Below are 20,611 nucleotides of genomic sequence, written 5' to 3' on the forward strand. Positions count from 1 at the left end.
AAACAAGTCTAACTCATCTCAGAACGGTAATAGGTGAGAAAATAATTCTTGAATTGTGAGCATCAGGAGTGTCTGAAGATATATCGGGACAAGCCTTATGTCTTAACTTCGCTTCGTTAAGGAGATATGACAATTTGAAAATGCCTCTCATTAGAGAAATCCAGCGGTGATTTTGAACAAACTCTCCATTGAGTTTATATGGAGAGTTTTCACACTTTGTGTTACTCTGAGGAGATTTGCAAAATATCTATAAGTCCCACAACAATTATAGCGACATTTTCTGAAAGCCAGCAAAAATACCTACGTTTTGATGTATAATTTGTGGGGCTTGAGTGGAAATTGAGCGAGTAGCAAGAAGTTGTTTGGACATGAAGAGAAAATTCAAACAGTTTCACTGTCCCCTCTGAGTTAATTGCATAGCAACCATAGCAACGCATGTATTTTCTCAAAAATCACAATTTTGCAACTGAAGACTTAAAGAGAGATAAGATGAAAACGGTAGAAGATCTGAAAAAGCTGAATCACACAGGAATAGCCCAATCATTTGAGAACGTTTTAAAGTTTGAATGGAGTTTCTAGGTGAAAGTATGAGGAAGTAGTTAAGTTTCAAAGACAAGAAAGTTTTAGCAGATGCCTATTAAGGCATCCATACAATAAAGGGAAACAGGAACTCAATAGTGTGGATGCCTTTGAGGGCATCCACACAAATATCCCCAAAGGTGTGATTTTTGTTTTTTGAATTTTGTTTAACTGGTTTTAATTATAGTTACTTTTTGTGAACATTTGTTGCAGCATTTAAAAATACATCATTTATTTTCAAACTTTTATTTGATTTAGAGCATCATATTTGACCAACGTAAATGTTTTAATTTCATATAAAATAACTGAAACAGTGAACTAAATATCTGAAATCTTTCCTTCCTTAAAAGTTATAATCCTACTTAAGTTATACTGCAAACGCTTAAGCAACAAATATACTTGATGCTAATTAATTAATATTTCCCTTTGATGTTGCAACTATGCGGTCACTTCTGTCTTTAAACAAAATAATATTTTCCAGTTACAGAAATCATAAAGTCCAAACTAAAGTGCTACTGTTGCTATATGCATTTTATATAAATCATGGATGATGGTCCTGACATGAAGGAAGAGAAAGTTACAGGTTGCATCCTTTGACTTTGTCTCCGTGCCTTTGGGCGATTTTCAGAAGGACAGATGTTTCTGTTCAATTCTTAAATCAATTTTTTCAAACACAAACATTATTTTAAAGCTTCTAGAGAGTAAAATATTAATGATAATTATAATAACAATAATAAAAACAAAAGCTCTCAGATCCATCAAACCAAGCAGCAGAAAGAACAATAACTGAAGAGAAAACTTTAACCTTGTAGACTTCATTATGTTCCAGCTGCTCTACAGACGCTGTGACCTCGAACTTAAGCAGGTCGTAACGTATGTGCAGCTCAATAACTTCATAATCAGACCCTGTGGTATTTAGGCAGCAGAACAACTAAGAATAACAACTACAAATAATGTTTTTAGGTTTCTGTTGTACTGCAAGGTTCTGTACAGGAGAACCAAACCAAGAGCAAATATTACGTCTCATTTACACCTGAGCACGAAGAGCCATCAACATTTAGCAAATTGAATCATCTTTGTTTAGATGCAAGAAGAATCGTATAGAAATGAAAAAGTAGAAATAGAAATCCAGAGCAAAGATATCCTCTAATTCAGCGTAGCACATGTGCAGCTGCTGCGATTCACGTAAGCATCCGGCTCGTCGCTGTTGCAGATTTTTCTCTCGCTGTTCTGGCTCACAGCGCTGCAAACACAAAAATAAATATCCCCAAAGGTGTGAAAGGGAGCTAATTAGTAAGAGTATTGTTACTCTCCGCAGGAGTAGTCCAGCAGTAGAAATCAGTCCAATAACAAGGTGTGTAACATCTAGCAGGGTGACAGAAAAACCCAGGGTAACTTCTAAGGACCTCAACGTCTCTCTCACATTGTGTTTTTTAAACATGCTTCCATTTGTCACTTCAGTCTTTACTCTGAAATACAGGAAGAGAAATCATGGCTGAAACAATTTCTCATGAAACCAGGGGTGTGGTCCAACAGTCAGTTTGGTGAGGAAGGTTCCTATCTACATCGTTCCCTCGCTCACCTGGAGACCGCTGGAAGCACTGTGAGAATCATGTTCTTTGATTTCTCCAGTGCCTTCAACACCATTCTTCCCTCGGTTCTAAAGGACAAGCTGGTGAACTCTGGAGTGGACCATCACCTCACTACCTGGATCCTGGACTACCTCACCGACCGACCACAGTATGTGAGGACTCAGGGCTGTGTGTCGGACAGGGTCGTCTGCAGTACGGGGGCCCCACAGGGAACGGTTCTGGCTCCGTTCCTCTTCACCATCTACACTGCAGACTTCTCCCACAATTCCACCCAGTGCTTCCTGCAGAAGTTCTCTGATGACTCTGCAATAGTCGGCCTCATCACTGATGGGGACGACAAGGAGTACAGAGGTCTGACCCAAGACTTTGTGGACTGGTGCCAGCTGAACTACCTCCAGATCAATGCCAGTAAAACCAAGGAACTGGTGGTAGACTTCCGCAGGCACAAGCATTCTCCACTGCAACCACTGAACATCCAAGGTATGGACATTGAGGCTGTGGACAGCTACAGGTACCTTGGTGTTCATCTGAACAATAGACTGGACTGGACTCATAACTCAGACACCCTCTACAGGAAAGGGCAGAGCAGGCTGTACCTGCTGCGGAGACTCAGGTCGTTTGGAGTGGAGGGCCCACTGCTGAAGACCTTCTATGACTCTGTTGTGGCTTCTGCTATCTTCTATGGTGTGGTCTGCTGGGGCGGCAGCATCTCTGCTGGGGACAGGAAGAGACTGAACAGGGTGATCCGAAGGGCCAGCTCTGTTCTAGGATGCCCTCTGGACCCAGTGGAGGTGGTGAGTGACAGGAGAATGGTGGCTAAGCTGTCATCCCTGTTGGACAACATCTCCCACCCCATGCAGCAGACTGGGACAGCACTGAGCAGCTCCTTCAGTGGGAGACTGCGGCACCCACGGTGTGGGACGGAGAGATTTCGCAGGTCTTTCCTCCCCACTGCTGTCAGACTCCATAATAAAGACTTTAACTGATCAAGCACACACATCCATACATATGCAATAGTACTAAGTGCAATAATCCTTTCTGTCATCGTTGTATTTTTACTCAGTTGTATATAGTATTTGTATTTGTATTCTATTTTTATCTTATTGTATATTTATTTTATTTTATTCTACTGTATATAGTATTTTATTTTATTCTATTCTGTACAGTTGTGTGCTGTATTTATTCTTATTGTATTCTAATTTTTGCCTCATAACTTTTGCACTGTCCACTTCCTGCTGTGACAAAACAAATTTCCCACGTGTGGGACTAATAAAGGTTATCTTATCTTAACTGAGAGAAGTGACCCAGAAGTATCTGTGTAGCAGCCACAATGAATCCAGATCATGAGCTTTATTAACTGATCAAAGTCTCTTCTTTCATCTTCTGTATCATTCAGTTTGCATTGGTAATGCCCATTATTGTAACGCTTTTTTAAGACGAGCAAAACTTTATTTCACTTTGGGTTAGCTGGGATAAGTGATGGATGGAGGGAATTTTACTTCAGCCACAGAAATCCTAAACAGGAAGGAGGAGCAGAGTTACAGTGGATCACTATCCAGCAGGGAAACAAGGTTTATTTCAATTTCTTGGCCATGAGTGAGATTTACTGAGTGGGCAAATTAGGGAGACGACACCATCAGATCCCGAGCCCTCCATGTGTTAATCAAGAGACGGCTGCTGTGCTACATCCATAAATAATGAATAAATTAGGAGCTAAAGCTGAAAGGACAGTTTATTTGTACCATCTTCACGTGAACACATTCAAGAACATCACAGATGAAGAAACATTAAAAACTTCCACACTACATAAAGCAAGAAAAATAGTTTTTCTTTCAGGTGGTTTCAGAAAAACAGAAACATCAAACATCTCCAAGACTCTCTTTGAAAGAACTAAAAACCTTTGTTCTCATGGTCCAATCATGAGTGAACTCCCCGATGAAGCCTTGTGTGCTAAAACATGTCAGAGTTTTAAAGGTTAAACATGAGTTTCCAAAACGTTTTGCTGGAGAACAATGAACTATTTGACTGAGTTTCAATCATTTACAGACGAGAAAAACCAGGACAGAGAAAAAAGGACAAAACTGACTCAGTAAAACAACAGAAAAGAAGATCCCATGTAGATCTGTATGTATGTAGAAGTTCAGCCCAGCAACCAGTTCAGTTCAACACAAGTTTAAATGATTCTATCTGAACTCTGTGGAGCCTGATCTCAAGCTTTTTGAGTCTGACACAGAAACCAGAGGATCTTTCTGTGTCTTCAGATTCACTGTGATCCAGTGATGGGAGTGATTTCAGCCCTGAGTGATCGCACTGATGTTTGCACAGAGCAGACAATGAGGTGAATGTTTGGGCACATTGGTAACAGTGAAACAGTTTATTAGTAACGTGGGATCGTTTGTGTGCAGAGTATGAACTGAGATTCCTGAAGCTCTTGTCACACTGGTCACAGCTGTAGTTTCCTTCCATGTGTGCACGTTCATGAATGTTACGATTACCTGACTGTGAGAAGCTTCTCTCACAGTGTCTGCACTTGTGTGGTTTCTCTCCTGTGTGGACTCGTTTGTGTGTTTTAAGCTGACTTGCAGTGGTGAAGGATGACCCACACTGATCACAGAGGTGCTTTTTAACCCCACTGTGAATCAGTTCATGTTGTTTTAAGTGATCCGATGTGGTGAAGCTTCTCCCACATTCTTTGCAGTATTTCAGTTTGTCTCCAGTGTGTCTACGTTGATGTACTTTTAGGGTCTTTTGCCGACTGAAAGTTTTTCCACAGAGGTCACAATGAAAGTGATGACAGGGTTGAGAACTGGATCCATCTGTGTCGCTCTGCTTCTAAACAAAGACACAAAGACAGTGTAAGTCAGTCCTTCAACATTTGTATCCTGAACGTCGCCTGAAATAAAGAGCATCTCTGCAGACGTCCAACTACATTTGACTGTTTCAGTTAACACACTCAGTTTACTGGGCTTCAATAACTACAATACTACCACCATAATACTACAGTAATACTAAAATCATAACTGAAAGGAAAATCTGAATAATCACTCAGAGCTGCTTTTCCATGCAGTAGAATTGCTAACATGCTAACACAGTTTAATGAGCAGAGTTGTTCCAAACAGTCAGGCTAAAATGACAAGATAACAATATAAATACATATCTCACAGTAGCTGCACTTGTAGAGTCTCTTTCTGGTGTGGATCTGTTGGTGTCGTCTCAGGTAAAGTGGAGATTTAAAAGTCTTCTCACACAGCTCACATTGATAAGGTCTCTCCTCAGTGTGGGTAAACATGTGTCGTTGTAAGTCTGCGTCTGTTGTAAAGTATTTGCCACACTGTTCACAGCAGTACACATCATGTCTGGTGTGAATGCGTAGGTGTGTATTTCGGCTCCCTCTCTGGCTGAAAGTTTTTCCACAGATGTCACAGCTGTATGGCTTAATTCCAGAGTGGGTAACTAGATGCTTCTGTAAGCTGCTACTGTGAGTAAAAGCTCTGCCACACTGATCACAGCTGTACGCTTTAACTCCACTGTGGATGAGTTGGTGTTGTTTTAGGTAACCCTTCAAGGAAAAAGACTTTCCACACAAGTCACAGCTGAACGGTCTCTCTCCAGTGTGGATGACCTGATGCTGTTTTAGTGAAGCCTTCTCAGTAAAACCTTTCCCACACTCGTCACAGCTGTATGCCTTAATTCCAGAGTGGGTAACTAGATGACTCTGTAAGCTGCTACTGTGAGTAAAAGCTCTGCCACACTGATCACAGCTGTAAGCTTTAACTCCACTGTGGATGAGTTGGTGTTGTTTTAGGGAACCCTTCAAGGAAAAAGACTTTCCACACAAGTCACAGCTGAACGGTCTCTCTCCAGTGTGGATGACCTGATGCTGTTTTAGTGAAGCCTTCTGAGTAAAACCCTTCCCACACTCGTCACAGCTGTATGGCTTAAATCCAGAGTGGGTAACTAGATGACTCTGTAAGCTGCTACTTTGAGTAAAAGCTCTGCCACACTGATCACAGCTGTACGCTTTAACTCCACTGTGGATGAGTTGGTGTTGTTTTAGGGAACCCTTCAAGGAAAAAGACTTTCCACACAAGTCACAGCTGAACGGTCTCTCTCCAGTGTGGATGACCTGATGCTGTTTTAGTGAAGCCTTCTGAGTAAAACCCTTCCCACACTCGTCACAGCTGTATGGCTTAAATCCAGAGTGGGTAACTAGATGACTCTGTAAGCTGCTACTGTGAGTAAAAGCTCTGCCACACTGATCACAGCTGTACGCTTTAACTCCATTGTGGATGAGTTGGTGTTGTTTTAGGGAACCCTTCAAGGAAAAAGACTTTCCACACAAGTCACAGCTGAACGGTCTCTCTCCAGTGTGGATGACCTGATGCTGTTTTAGTGAAGCCTTCTGAGTAAAACCCTTCCCACACTCGTCACAGCTGTATGGCTTAAATCCAGAGTGGGTAACTAGATGACTCTGTAAGCTGCTACTGTGAGTAAAAGCTCTGCCACACTGATCACAGCTGTACGCTTTAACTCCACTGTGGATGAGTTGGTGTCTTTTTAGGGAACCCTTCAAGGAAAAAGACTTTCCACACTCGTCACAGCTGTATGGCTTAATTCCAGAGTGGGTAACTAGATGACTCTGTAAGTGGCTACTGTGAGTAAAAGCTCTCCCACACTGATCACAGCTGTACGCTTTAACTCCACTGTGGATGAGTTGGTGTGTTTTTAGGGAACGCTTCAAGGAAAAAGACTTTCCACACAAGTCACAGCTGAACGGTCTCTCTCCAGTGTGGATGACCTGATGCTGTTTTAGTTTAGCCCTCACAGTAAAACCCTTCCCACACTCGTCACAGGTGTGTTTTTTCTCTCCCTTTCTTCTGTGAGGTTTGTCGGCCTCCTGAGAGCGCTGACTTCTGCCTCCATGTTGGTCCTGCAGTGACAGAGATACAAACAGAGGCAGTGAGTGAAATGCAGTCGTGGAACAAACTCAACCTTCAAACTCCATTAACACTAGTTTTAAACCTGAAGGTGGAGCGTGGCACCAAACACCTTAAAGGTCTCTTATCCCCACCTGCTGGTAGTTCTAACACATTACATCCAACCTGCTGTTAAAGATAATTCATGACTGTTCAAACACTAAAATCATGCACACACACACACACACACACACACACACACACACACACACACACACACACACACACACACACACACACATTATTTTATAATTTAGATTATTTTGTTGTTTCCTATGACATATTTCTATAATTTGTATAGATTTATACAGAATTATTCAGTGATAATAAATCCTATGTTTGTTTATTCTAAAGGAACCCCGTTAGCTTCCACAACAGATGTTGCTCGTCTTCCGTCAAATACTCACATAAAATATTACACAATAAAGTGGATTCAAGATATCCACATAATTTCACTCTTACATCCACAGTGAGGTTTCACAATTGTTCAAATATAAGCAATCAATAATAATAATAATAATATCAATAACATTGAGGCACATTACACAAATTTCAAAAACAAATCATGTCTTACAATATTTACAACAACTAAAAGCTCTGTAAATCGGCTTTTAAGTGTTCATTAAAGTTTTGAATAATTCTCTAATTTTTTAAGGCAACTTATTCCACTTAAAAGTTGCTCTAAATGTAACAGTTTTACAAAACGTTACTTTTAACTCGAGCATTTACTAAATTGCAGCTTGTTGAAAACTGTGTAATATGATGATGTATTTCATCTGGATACTGCAGCTGAGCAGAATAAATGTGGTGTGTTTAACAGAATTGCTTTCTTTAGAACTACAAGTAAGCCATAGAATATTTTAGCCTGTACAGGAAGCCAAGAAAGGTTATTATGCATTTGATCAATATTAGTATAGTATGAACATCTTCACACTAATCTGGACGCCTTATTCTGGACTAACTGAAGTCTGTTAAGATCTGTCTTATTAGCTGCTGACCAAATGATTGAACAATACTCCAGATGAGACATTACTAGTGCATTAATGACATCTTTCATAATGAAGAAGTGATACACAAAGAGCATTTCATAGCCATAGCTATGCCTTGTCGGCAGAGTTATGTGACATTAGTGATGTTTGTACTTTCAGCGTTAACTTGGTTTTAAAGCCTTTAAAATATACGCCGTTCAATAGTCGACCTTAATCTGACAGAGAATGTGATGATTTTGTGGATAATTAAAGTCAGTCATATATCCACAAACACAACAAGCTGAAAGTCAGTGATGCTGCTCGGTTTGCAGTCCTGAACATCACGGCACAAGCAGGATCCACTGCACTGTTAATGTTAGCTGTGTTATATTGCTGCCTCTGTTCGGTGGTGTCGAGCCAAACGCACTTTAACGTGTTTGAACGAGCTGACGGTTCACTCGTTAAGCTGAAAGAAAGATGCTTTAATCACAGCAGTCACACATGTGTCCACTGCACCATCTGGAACTCTTCTTGTTTACACTCGTAATAACACAAACACTAAATCCTACTTCTCTGCTGCTGTTGTGTAGCAGTGTGTACACCTGAGACTGTCACCTGTCTGTCTGTCCTGCACTCTCTCTCTGTTTCTTTCTCTCTGATTGTGGAATAAAAGTATGAACATGTGTTTATAAGTTACACTTGTGTTTGAATCCTGCAGCTTATCACACATTTGATTTCCATGTGTGACGACTGCAAGTGTCCAGAGTGAGGACAGACTGAGGGACCCACTGCTGCACATCATCTGTGAGGCTTTGCAGCCCTGATTATCCACCAGGACAAACTCAGCAGTGTGTGAGGAAGAGGAGGAGGAAGAGCCAGCAGCAGCTGACAGATGGAGAGAATAGACAGACTGTTCCCTGTTTGTGAAGGACTGCTAGGAAAGTTTAACATAACTGTCTGTGCTGAATCAGTCTTATTAGGTAATGTTCAAATAATGTGATCATCCCAGTGTTTTCAGTGTGGGAGAAAGTACTCAGGGCCTTCAAGTTACACACTATGAAAGGCAGCAACAAGTTTAATGTTCAGAAACCTAAAGTCTGTATCAGCAGCAGGATGGAGCTAACAATAAATGTTGGTTTCAGTTCTATGAAGCTTTGAGTATTTTGGATCAGCAGCTGCTGTGTTTGTTGCATCATATTGCTGTAACTGTTTATATGCTTTATATATTCTGAGCTAAGTTGATCTGTAGTGTTACATGATACACTCTCAGAAATAATATAAATATATATATATAAATAACTGTTAGTATCATGGTTGCTAGGCAACCTGGGCAGCGCGACGGAGGTTAGACGTCCCATTTCACGAGCCTACGAGCCTCGCACTTCGGCCTTAGCGGTCTTTGAGTCTGCGGCCCTTGAGGACTTTAAAGCTGCAGAACCTGAATCGGGATACAGCCATGATGATCTCCAGCCTCGTGCTCGCCAACATTCTGACCTGAGTTAAGAAGACGATTACTGAAATGGTCTCAGCAGGTCCTTTGATGACAGCAATGAAATGCAGTGGTAAGGCTGCCACGATTAGTCGACTAGTCACGATTACGTCGACTATCAAAATCGTCGACGACTGATTTAATAGTCGACGCGTCGTTTGAAGCTTTGTAAGATCTCAAAAGCAGGAATAAGTAGCAGGATTTAAGAGTGTAATAACGGACTGAAACAGAAGATGGCAGCACTGCATGTACAAGGATGCCAGCTGCCGTTAAACCCCGACGAAGAAGAAGCTCTGTCCCAGAATTCATAGCGCGGCCCAGCGCAGTTTCCAACAATAGTGGCAGCTAGTTAGTTTTAATATTACTCTTATTATTCTTTCTGGGTCACAAAATAAACGTTTAACATATTTTCAGGCGAGAATGTAGCTGTGTAAACCTCAAATATCGGCTCAGTTTATCAAGACATCACATATTTTCAAAAGCGCTCCGACGTTTTCAGAGAAGTCTGTTACCCACTAGCTCGATAGCTAGCCGGGGACCATGAGAGCACCGGACTCCCGGCAGATCGTTTTCAAACCCACCGCCCTACTCAGGTTAAACATGATATATAAGTCACTTAGATAAACTTAAAAATGTTATTGTTTGGCTTTTTTCAGTATTTTATTTGTTCCTGAGTAATTCGGCTGAGTTTATTAAACTTCACCAAAACAATCTGCACATTTAATTAAAATTTAATAAACTACCAGCTTGTCTTTATTTTTAGTTAGCACATACCTTAAACACTTAAAGCTGTAAGCTAATGATAGTTATATAAGAGCAGATGCTGCTGGTGCAATAAGCTGTACGTTTTACGTCCAATGGATGATGATCTGATTAGTCGACTAATCGCAAAAATAATCGGTGACTAGTCGACTATCAAAATAATCGTTTGTGGCAGCCCTATGCAGTGGTAAGGCGTTTTGGGGATTAAGTTCGTTTTCATGGCAAAGAAGGACGATGCAGTTCATCTGATTACTCCTCATAACATTCTGGAGTGCAGGCAAAATGCTATTATAAAAACTTAAGCAGCAACTTCTCCAGGTTCCAATATTTATGCAATTCTCAAACCTTTTGGCCACGACTGTATAACCTCTTCTGAAGTTTAGTGGATATTATACATGGTTATGCTCAGGATGTGTCGGCCAGTTTCCACTGGAAACGCCTTTTGGTTAAACTGTCAGCGAGGAATTTGCATTAGCACTGTTACATTTTTATATAACTTTAATGCACATAAACAACAGCTGCTTGTTTCAGTGAAAATACATTGATGGGTTTTTAATAAAGTTGTGCAGCTGTAAAGTATTTTGTCTGCTGTCAATTATATCGTCAGCTACATCGTTATGGCAAATGTTCAAATGTATATGGTGATAAATATCTTTGGTCATATGGTCCTGCTCTGTCTGTCACCTTCTGTGTTGAGCTCATTGTTTCCTCTGTAGTGGCTGAGCTGAGTCCAAGTAGCTGAAAATGTTCCTCTGCTGCTCCGTCAGACTCTCCTCCTCCTGCTGATCAGCTGGGACACAAAACAGATCTTTGTTAGGCTCCACACTGCACTGAAGAGTCAAAGTGTCTCATATGTTCATCTGACAAGTAAAAGAACACATTTTTGTTTCCCGAGGTGGGCAACTTGTTGGAAACAAACACAAAAGCTTTGAGCACTGATACCTGCCATTGCTGGCATTGAAAGATGCAACGCCAGCAATGTGGATTGTCAAGACTCAAACCAATCATCAAGCAAAGACAACAGGGATCATTTGTTTCTGTTTATTTAGCATTCACAGCATTTGTAGTTGCCTTCTGTGCAGGGGAAGTCCACGCACACTGTGTGGTACCGCCATCCGCAGAAGGTGCATTCAACCTCTGTAAGAGAAACGAGATTGTCTGAGACTGAAATGATATTCACTAAAGAAGTGGTGATTTGTAAAACTTCAAGTGTATGATAAGGTGAAAACAAATACACAACTGCATGTCATGTAGTTGAAGGTTTTTTTTCTTTTGGAAGACCGGAAAACACTGAAAGTTACAAATTAGTCCTTTATTTATCCAGGTAAAAAAAAATCTCATTGAGATTAAAAATCTCATTTCCAAGAGAGACCTGGCGTCATGGCAACACAAGTCACATACCACACAGGTATATAACATTTAAAACAAACACAATATCCCAACATGTGTAACAAATGTATTGTGCTTGAAACAAATTCAGAATAGGTGATAAAGCAGCTGCACATGTGTGTCACGAGTAAATCTGGCTGTATAACAAACAGAAACAAGTGATGCTGCTGTCTTTGCTCAATGGTTGGTTTGAGTCTTGACAATCCACATTGCTGCCATCTTTCAATATGTTGAATGCACCAGTGTAAGTGCAGCCACTCAGACTCAATGTGTTCATAGAAACAGGTGCAGATGTCTCACGAGTTCATCCAGCAGTAGCTATGGCACTTGGCCACAGGGGGCAGCAGTGGACTGACCTGCATTCGAGACTGCTCCAGCTGCTCTGTGACAGTCAGTAGATCTGCTACAAATTGCAGATCATATGCAAGTTTTGGAAATGACATTTTAAATATTCTTAACTTAGCCACGGCAGCATTGTTGATGTATTACCTATATACTACAAATTATTCCACCTGCTGAAAAGTGGATCTAATGTGGGCGGACTCACACTTAGCAAATAAACCTGTGATGTGAGAATGTAATCAAACTGTTGATCAGAGGCAAAGTAATTTAAAGTTTATGATGCTATCGTCTAATGTTAGCTGACATGATGTTAGCTTGTAAACTTATGTTGTTGTCTGGGTCTCATGTCTGATCTGATGATAATAACTGTGACAACACAGAGATTAAATAAAGGACGTTGGTGGGACTTCTTATGTTAGAACTATAACTTCAGTTAAGGAGTGAGACGTAAGGTGACAAGGAGAATGAAGAGAATGAGAAAGAAGTAACTGGGAAGAGAAAATGAAAACAAAAATTTGAAATGATCAAATTTGTGTTAACAGATGATGGTGATTTTAAAAATTCAAGTAATTTAAAGGTTTTATCCTAATTGCTGTTGTTTTTTTCATATTCTTCTATTTGCAAGAGGTTATTAATAAAACAGGTTCTCTTTCTGGTTTCTCTTTTTGGACGCACTCTCTACAGCTTATCACATCCAAAATGGCGGATGTCAAGTACAAAACCTCGACAGAAACAATCAGCAAGAATTTTAGCATCAGTCCAAAATAAAACTGTCCAACTACAGAGTTTTAAAATCCAACTAAACTATGAACAGAGATCTTTTACAAATAGGCTATTGATGAGATGACAGTGGTAACAAAAACGTACACATCCGCGCACACAGACAAAATGGCGGGAGAGCGTTTAACGGTCGACCTCATGAGTCCGTTACCGTGAACTATGGAGCGGCAGATTTGTGCTGGAACTGAGCTGCACACAGCTGATGTTAGCCAGGAAACATTACACACTGCTAACGTTACCTTCACACGGAGCTCCACACGGAGACGATCAGCGTCAGGCACAAACACCAAGTTCAGAAAAGAGGAACTTTGAGCAGGAAGGAAAGAGTCAGAGCGGCGTTTGAGGACACGTTTACAACCACGAACATCAGAATCTGTCTGTGCTGCATTCAAGTGCAAGTTGGAAACTCACTAATCTCTGTCATGTTGTCCAAAGATGATTTATTTCTGCTGGTTTTCTTGTTTGAAACACAAACATGTGTCAGCACTTTGTTGTTCTTCACCCTGCAGCATTTGAATATTTCAGGAGTAAACTAATCATAAATTCATGAAGTCATGAATGAAAGTGCAGACTGAGAGTGGATCACATGATGTTTGAGGTGTGTCATGTGACATGTTCAGTATTGTCACACATGTCTAGATTGTCCCTGATATCATAACTGCTCAAACACTGATGATTATATTTGAAGAATTATTCCTGATGGCAGCAAAGTTTGAATGGAGCTCTCTGTCTGTGCTGATTTGTCGCCCTCTGGAGGTCAAAGCACAAACTGCATGATGTCACTGTAACCACCACGGTGACAGGAAGTGTTTTTAAATGATGAAATATGTCAGTGATGCTGATAGTGTGTTCATCACAGACTTTCAGGCTGACATGAATCAAAGTTAATGTCATTATGGACCAAGGACAGTACTCTGGGTCTCCTGCAGAACAACTCGAGCTGTGATACCTGAATGAAGAGCCTCTGCTGCTTTAAAGGAGGCTCGAGGCAGCGGTGAGGTGCAGACCAACCAGCTTTTATTCAGCAACTTTAACAGAAGGATCAGAAAAATAAAACTATACAGCGCAGTGATGCTGACTGAAGCCACAGCATTAAACTAAACAAGCATCGGATCATCTTTAACAACATCTAATAAATAATGACAACTATTTACTCCTGTATTTCCTACAATAAAGCCTGTTCAGATATTTGTTGCTGATGGAAATGTAAAAGGCTCCCAGGAACCAAAGGACAAAAACAGAGGCAACAGTCACAGCTGCAAAGGATCCCCTAACACATAAACTGGTTCGAAGATATTTTCTAGCTCTGCAGAGGAGCTTGATTGCACGGACAGTAAAAAGTGGATTCAATAACAGCAGCGAGCGCTGAGTGATATAACGGTGCTGCGAGCAGCAGTGCAAAGGCTCACACAGAGACAGCAGCTACACTGTGTGTGGATGTGATCCACAGTCACAGCTGTGGGTTTCAGTCAGTGTGTCTCTAACTTCATGGTCACATTTCAAAGCTTATTGCAGCCAGAAGATGTTCAAGTAAAAGATTTATTGCTGTACTCGTCTACCAGGATAACAGGAGGTTCATAAAGCTGTGTAATACTTCAGCTTTCCATCATGCAGTAGTAGTTGTGTCCCTTTGTGTTTATTAGTGTGTTCACACGTCTACTTTAACTTCACTCTGTAATGAAAGGATTCAAATCACTGATAAATACATACATGCTGACTCTGAGTCTCAGTGAAGGAGGAAAGGATGGATGAAGGCAGCCTAGTGTGGGTCATGTGTGTCCAGCAGTCATCCAGGGCCTGGATCCATCTGTAACAGGAAGACAAAGTCCAGCCTGTAATCATCCTATCAGGCACAGCGTTTCCATCCAGCATCCTGACGACGCTAACAACCCGTCAAACGTCTCCTCTGGTCCACAGAAGTCACACTTCCTGTGTCATGTTTACCTTTTTAAGTGTGCTATTCAAGCCTGTGTGACCAACTCTGACTCTCCAGATTCCATCCTGGTCTCTGCTGCAGCTTCTTCTACACGACTGTTTTCTGTATAATAATATCTGCCTTTCCCGTCTCTGTCCCAGTGTGCCTGCCACTCGTCCTTCATCTTTACCTTCATTATACTCTTCACCTCACTTTCACTGTATTTTATAGTCAAACCTGCACGACTTCTTCTTGCTGCACCTTTTTAAACTTATCGTCCTGTTCATTGCATCAACACCGATATTCACAGGGAGCCATAAGAAATCCACTTCTATCCCTCTGTGTTTGATTCTATACAGTAAATGAAGTATATCAAAAACAATATGTTGCCTAGAGTCTGAAGACATATCACCTGTGCTCACTAGCACGCTGCTAGAGTCCCAGCAAACCACATACCTCCATATTAGTGCGTCCTCCACCCAGTTCAAGCCAGTAACATCACTACCAGCTCCCAGTATAAACTGCCACATCATCTGTAATTCTTTTACTCATCACCAAACTTATTTGTGGGAGAACAAATGCAGCAGCCGTTCTTTTATCTGACAGTGTTGACGCATCAGTAAATATCCTCACATGACCTGAGGACTTTCCCACTATATGAACCTGCTTTTAGTCGCCCCTCCTCCCTCGCCACAAGCTTCCTTTACAACATAACTTATAAAAAACAACTTTATTGACAATCAGCAATAACAATTACAGACAGTCTAGAAGAAGAATCACATGATCAAGGAGCAGAAGTTTATGGTTTTAATAGCTTTTACATTTTGGGAAAGTTTTAAAAACATTGTTTGGTTTTCTTTCTAAAGCGTTGAAAGGACGGCTTTGCATCAGAAAAGTAAGATCAGCAAATGAATCCATTAAAGTTCTTTTGCCTTGTTTGCAAAAGAAGCCAAACAACATTTGTGTTACAAAGAGAGACTTCAGAACAGATCAAAGATCACAAACATCAGGCACTGATGGAAACAGCCAAACACAGAAACAGAGGCACCAGCAGGTGAAGGAGGCCTGTTGTAGAAATGACTCTGCGTGCTCAGGTAGAAACGCATGAAGAACCAGTGCGTCTAATATTTGGAAACCAGTCTGTGTTTGAGCGTCCTGGATGAAACACAGATCATGTTGCAGAGCGAGGACGTCGTCTTTCCTCCCGAGTGTGTAACTACAGGACGTGTGCAGCAGGTTTAATCGTCCTCCTGACAGTTACTGATGAACGAGTCCTTCAGGGAGGCTCCAGGATCACTGTGGCTTTTACCAGCTGCTGCTAAACTGAGAGGTGTTGCTGCTTCATGTGTGAAGATGTTTGCATGGCTTTAACAGTGCAGACGTTCCTCATGTGCACCCATTTCATATGTTTTATTGTGATGTTTAGTAACATCTGCTTCCCTCCTTCAGGCAGACGATAAAGTGAGCTCAGCCTTAAACATGTGGAGAGAACGTTTGACCGACAGTCCTGGGACGACTGCAGAACAATGGTTTGTTTTTAATGATAAAGTTTCATAATGGAAATAAATGCTGAGCCTGTTTCATGATGTTGGCCCTGCAGCATCAGGCAGGATTAATACTGTAACAAACGTGTGTCACAGTTATAATGACTTTAAATGAAGACTTGGGTTGGATGGAGATGTCAGCTGGATTTGTGCTGACTGTCACTTTAAATGTTTTCAGTTCAGCTTCTAAATCTACTTTTGTATAATGTTTGCTGAGTTTTGCACTTCATGACGCTTTTAAGAAGAGCCAATAAATCCTGACTTTACACAAAAATAAAGGTTTAATGTGTTTAGTGTGACAGTGGAGGAGAGCGCACATAATAAGAGTCATTAACAGAATGGTGACAATTATAATCTGTCTCATTTTAGGAGCAGCTCACAGGCACAACAGACTACAGAGCAATCAAAGCACCAGTTAAACGTCCATGTGACCGGCTTACAGCCAATGAACAATCAGTCCCCACTGTCCCCACCAACATCACTGTACTGGAAAGACTGTGCTGCCATGGTCAGAGATGAACTGGTACTAAAATGTAAGGCAGCTGATGTGTGTGGCCTTAGCAGCACAAATGCATCACGGCTGCAACGCTGCAGTGTGTTTAAACATTTGAACATTTCTGTGGCTTCAAACCAGCAGCTGCTCTGTACTCAGTCGTGTTTGTGTGTCTGTCAAAGTGATTGTTGTCTTTAAAAAGCCTTTTGTGTTGAGTTTTGTGAGCAGTGCCGAGCTTCTCTGTAGTCTAAGCCGAGTCGATATATTTGATTCCATGTTTGGTGTGATTTTCAAAGTCAGCAGCAGCAAACCCATACGGTAAAAAAATACATTTTTCCTGGCCAAAATATATTTCAAATATATGGTAAATATATTTTGTATTTGTGATGCTCCAAAAAAATATATTTTTGAAATTGAAAATATATTTCTTTCAAACCAAAATACATTTCAAAACATATTTTAGGGTGAAGAAAATACATTTCCAACCTTACAGTAGAATGTATATCAAAGTATCCTTTATTTAAAATATATTTAGTGCAATAATGATGATAATGATAACAATACTAAAAGTAACATGTTTTATGCACATCTGCAAAAAACAGTTGGATTCAAACAAAACAGAGTCAAAGGTCTATCACGAATTAGGTTGTTTATTCATTTGCTTACAGTATTTCACATTACACAATATCTCACTATAATGTAGCGTTCATTGACTTTGAAATTATCTGTCAGTGATACAGTAAACAAGATACAACAACTGCTATGTACACTTTAGTTTTTGACAATATATACAATTTAGTACTTAAAGGAACACACTCCACTGTTTTGGAAATAGGCTCATTCTCCACCTCCCTCAGAGTTAAAAATGCAGCGTCTTCTTTCTAGATCCGTACGTTAATAGGGCTCCGGAGCGTGATCTTACGGGATGGGGCGTAGCCAGGATTTTTGGTCAAGGCGCCATATTAGCAGGCCAAACAAATGCTTGCTGTGTGGTCGGTTGTAATGTTAGATTGCACTACCGACAAAGGAATAAGCTTGAAAACAGGCTCTCTTTTCATTGTTTCCTCACCTGGAAACATCATGAGGGAGCTTATGTGTTGGATGTTACCAAAAGAAGGCGTCTAGCCTGGATAGCAGCTGCGAGACGAGCTGATATTCAGTTCTCTACCAGCCACAGATATCTGTTGGTGTGCTCCAGTATTTTCATTCAGGTAAGTTCTAAATAAGTTCATATTATTCTTTATAGCCTGTTAATTTTATTTTCAATGCGCTCTGAGATCATAGCACAAACTTAGAACAAACATGCAGAACTACCTTCTATTTATAGAGTTGCTAATTATTTGGCATTATTGCAACAAACCAGCCTATGAAATGAATGAAACAAATCCTGACTGGGTTCCAACACTACACATGGGGCACTACGAAATCCCTGCTTCAAACTACATGCTACATACCACCATGCCAATCAGATTACTTCTTCCATGTGTGGGTAAAAAGGTGACCTTCCTGGATAAGATGGCAAAGGTTTGCTGCGTTTTGGTGAACATGTGCCCCAGTGTGGTAGTAAAACCAGGGAAAAATGCTCTTGTTAAATACTTTTAAGTCTTGTGCTGTTTATGTAGTGATAAGTTTTCTTTTTTTCTTTTTTTTTTCCTTTTTTCTCTTCTTTTTTTTTTCTCCTTCTCTTTTTACAGTTGCAGAAACATATAGGTGATTGCTGTAACGTATGTTTTAATTTTGAAATTAAAGCAGCCTTTTTTCCGTTAAAAGGTTCTTTGTGAGGATCAATCCAGACATGGGAACAAAATGCCCTGCAAAACTTGGTACAAGCCGCAAGACAGGTCGTGTCGTAAAGAGGAAGGTTACAAGAATCAGCCCTCGGATCACCACCTTCCTCCAGCGGCTCTCTGAGTTTGAATGGAGGACTTCCAACTAGGTAAGAACAGAGATGATAATATCTTTTACATAGCTGATAATTATATACATACTGTACACACATCCATACAACAGTATGAATGATCTCAGACAGATGTGAACAAGTGAATAACCTGAGCAAACATGAATATTGATGATGTGTCTTTGACAGGTGGTGATAAAGACTACGCTGAACCCGACCATCCTGGTAACGGAAATCTAAATCCCATGTCACATTCTATTTCCTGGGACCCACTGATAATTATTACATTTTGTAAATGAGTTTTGTTTTACAATTGTAATAGTTTATTTAATGTTCATGCTGGTGGGTTTGTCCTGTTTTTAGTGGAATGAAAAACTGTTTTCCTTAAAAAAATCAGACAGAAAGGTGAAGGACTGTGTAGTTTTCATGTACGCTTCTATTTATTTTGGTTATTGGCATTGTTTTTATTCAGTTGAAAAATGTTTTTCTTGTTAAAAAAAAATCAACAATAAATGTTGGTTTAATTCACTATCCTGAGACTACTTTATTTATTTATTTTTTTTGTCCCGTTTGGATCTATAGCCATCAGAATTGTTGTCTTGAGGCCAAGAAAGATGGCAAGCGGATTTATTTTACCAAGTGGATCATCATGGCCTTGCCATATTGGTCCATTTGATTGACCTTTATTATAATTATGAATTTATTTTATTTTCAGTTGCAAACGGGACAGACATGACTGGGGGATAGGACAGGGGGAAAGAATGAAAGAAAGAGAGGGAGAGAAAGAAAGAAAACCAAAGGGGGGAAGAGACGGTGAGAAGGGGGGGAAGAGAGAAAAAAAAACAAACAACAAAAAAAAAACTCCTGGGTCACCTGTATGGAGAAAAAAAAAACAGAGGAGACAGCAAACAACAAAGAGCAACATAATAATAGAAAAAAAAGCACCATCACAATAAACTAGCTAGCCATAGATATCAATAGTTACTAAATAATAAACGATATTGTGCAGCACGCAAGATAGACAGCGCACAGTGTGCTTTGAGGCAGCAGCCAAGAAAGCTGTAGTCCGCGTCTGTGAATACCCATGTGTACACCTGTGTGCATACCTGTGTGGATCAGCATGCTTGCATTCCAAAGGTTTCTCCATGTGATAAGTGATAAGTTTTCAAAAGAGACAGTAAATTACAGAATGCTAGTAGTGGGTGATATTATACAAATGCTGTCATGATTTTATGTGAACATTTTGTCATTTGTAAACTATACATAACATTTTTTCTACATTGTAACTGATGTGATGTTCGACAAAGTGCTTTTAATTAAAAATAGGCAAACATTTCTTTGTTTCTTTATTCAACTTTTGAACAGTGGTATTTAGTAAGTACATATTCAGTAAATGCAAAGTATTTACATGGCCCCCTAAATTAAAACACTATGGGTTATTCAGAACAGAACTATGCTTGGAAAAATATTGTCCCATCAGTTGATCCAACTCCTCCACAGTAGCAGGTGGAACTTTTCTTTTTTGAGGATGGCTTCTTTTACCTGTCACTACAGATGGTCTGTCTATGTTTTGATCAAGAACCTTTTTTTTGGGCAGCTGAAGAGGAGAAGTCTATCTTATGGCCAACCTCTGGCTGTATCTTGGTCATATTACCCAGCAAAACCCAGTATGCAGGTTCATCTGTAACAGTCCTTGTGCCACAGATCCTCACTGTTGCTTCTACATTAAACAGAAGAGCAGTGACATGGCTGCAAGTCTCCACGACTCTAGCCATACAGCTGCAGTGGGCGGCTTCAACCTTCCCTGTGATGCTCACAATGACCTGTGGCTGCAATGCTGCAATTCAGTCTTTAAGAGTGCAGGACCTGAAACACACACAGACAA

At 40.4% G+C, this 20,611-nt stretch overlaps 1 long non-coding RNA gene across 3 annotated transcripts; it reads right to left on the minus strand.

Moving 5' to 3' along the window:
* Positions 1–3,892: 3,892 nt before the first annotated feature.
* On the minus strand, positions 3,893–15,901 carry LOC143420860 (uncharacterized). Of its 3 annotated transcripts, none has more exons than XR_013100598.1 (4): positions 14,588–15,901; positions 11,051–11,156; positions 5,334–7,101; positions 3,893–5,003 (listed from the first exon to the last, which is right to left on the minus strand). It is a non-coding gene; the product is annotated as an uncharacterized LOC143420860 (long non-coding RNA). The 3 variants fall into 3 exon arrangements; XR_013100597.1 differs by lacking the exon at positions 14,588–15,901 and adding an exon at positions 13,117–13,396 and having other exon boundaries at positions 11,051–11,503; XR_013100595.1 differs by lacking the exon at positions 14,588–15,901 and having other exon boundaries at positions 11,051–12,032.
* Between the last annotated feature and the right edge of the window lie 4,710 nt (positions 15,902–20,611).

This window comes from Maylandia zebra, linkage group LG2 (assembly GCF_041146795.1).
Source record: "Maylandia zebra isolate NMK-2024a linkage group LG2, Mzebra_GT3a, whole genome shotgun sequence".
Lineage (NCBI taxonomy): Eukaryota > Metazoa > Chordata > Actinopteri > Cichliformes > Cichlidae > Maylandia > Maylandia zebra.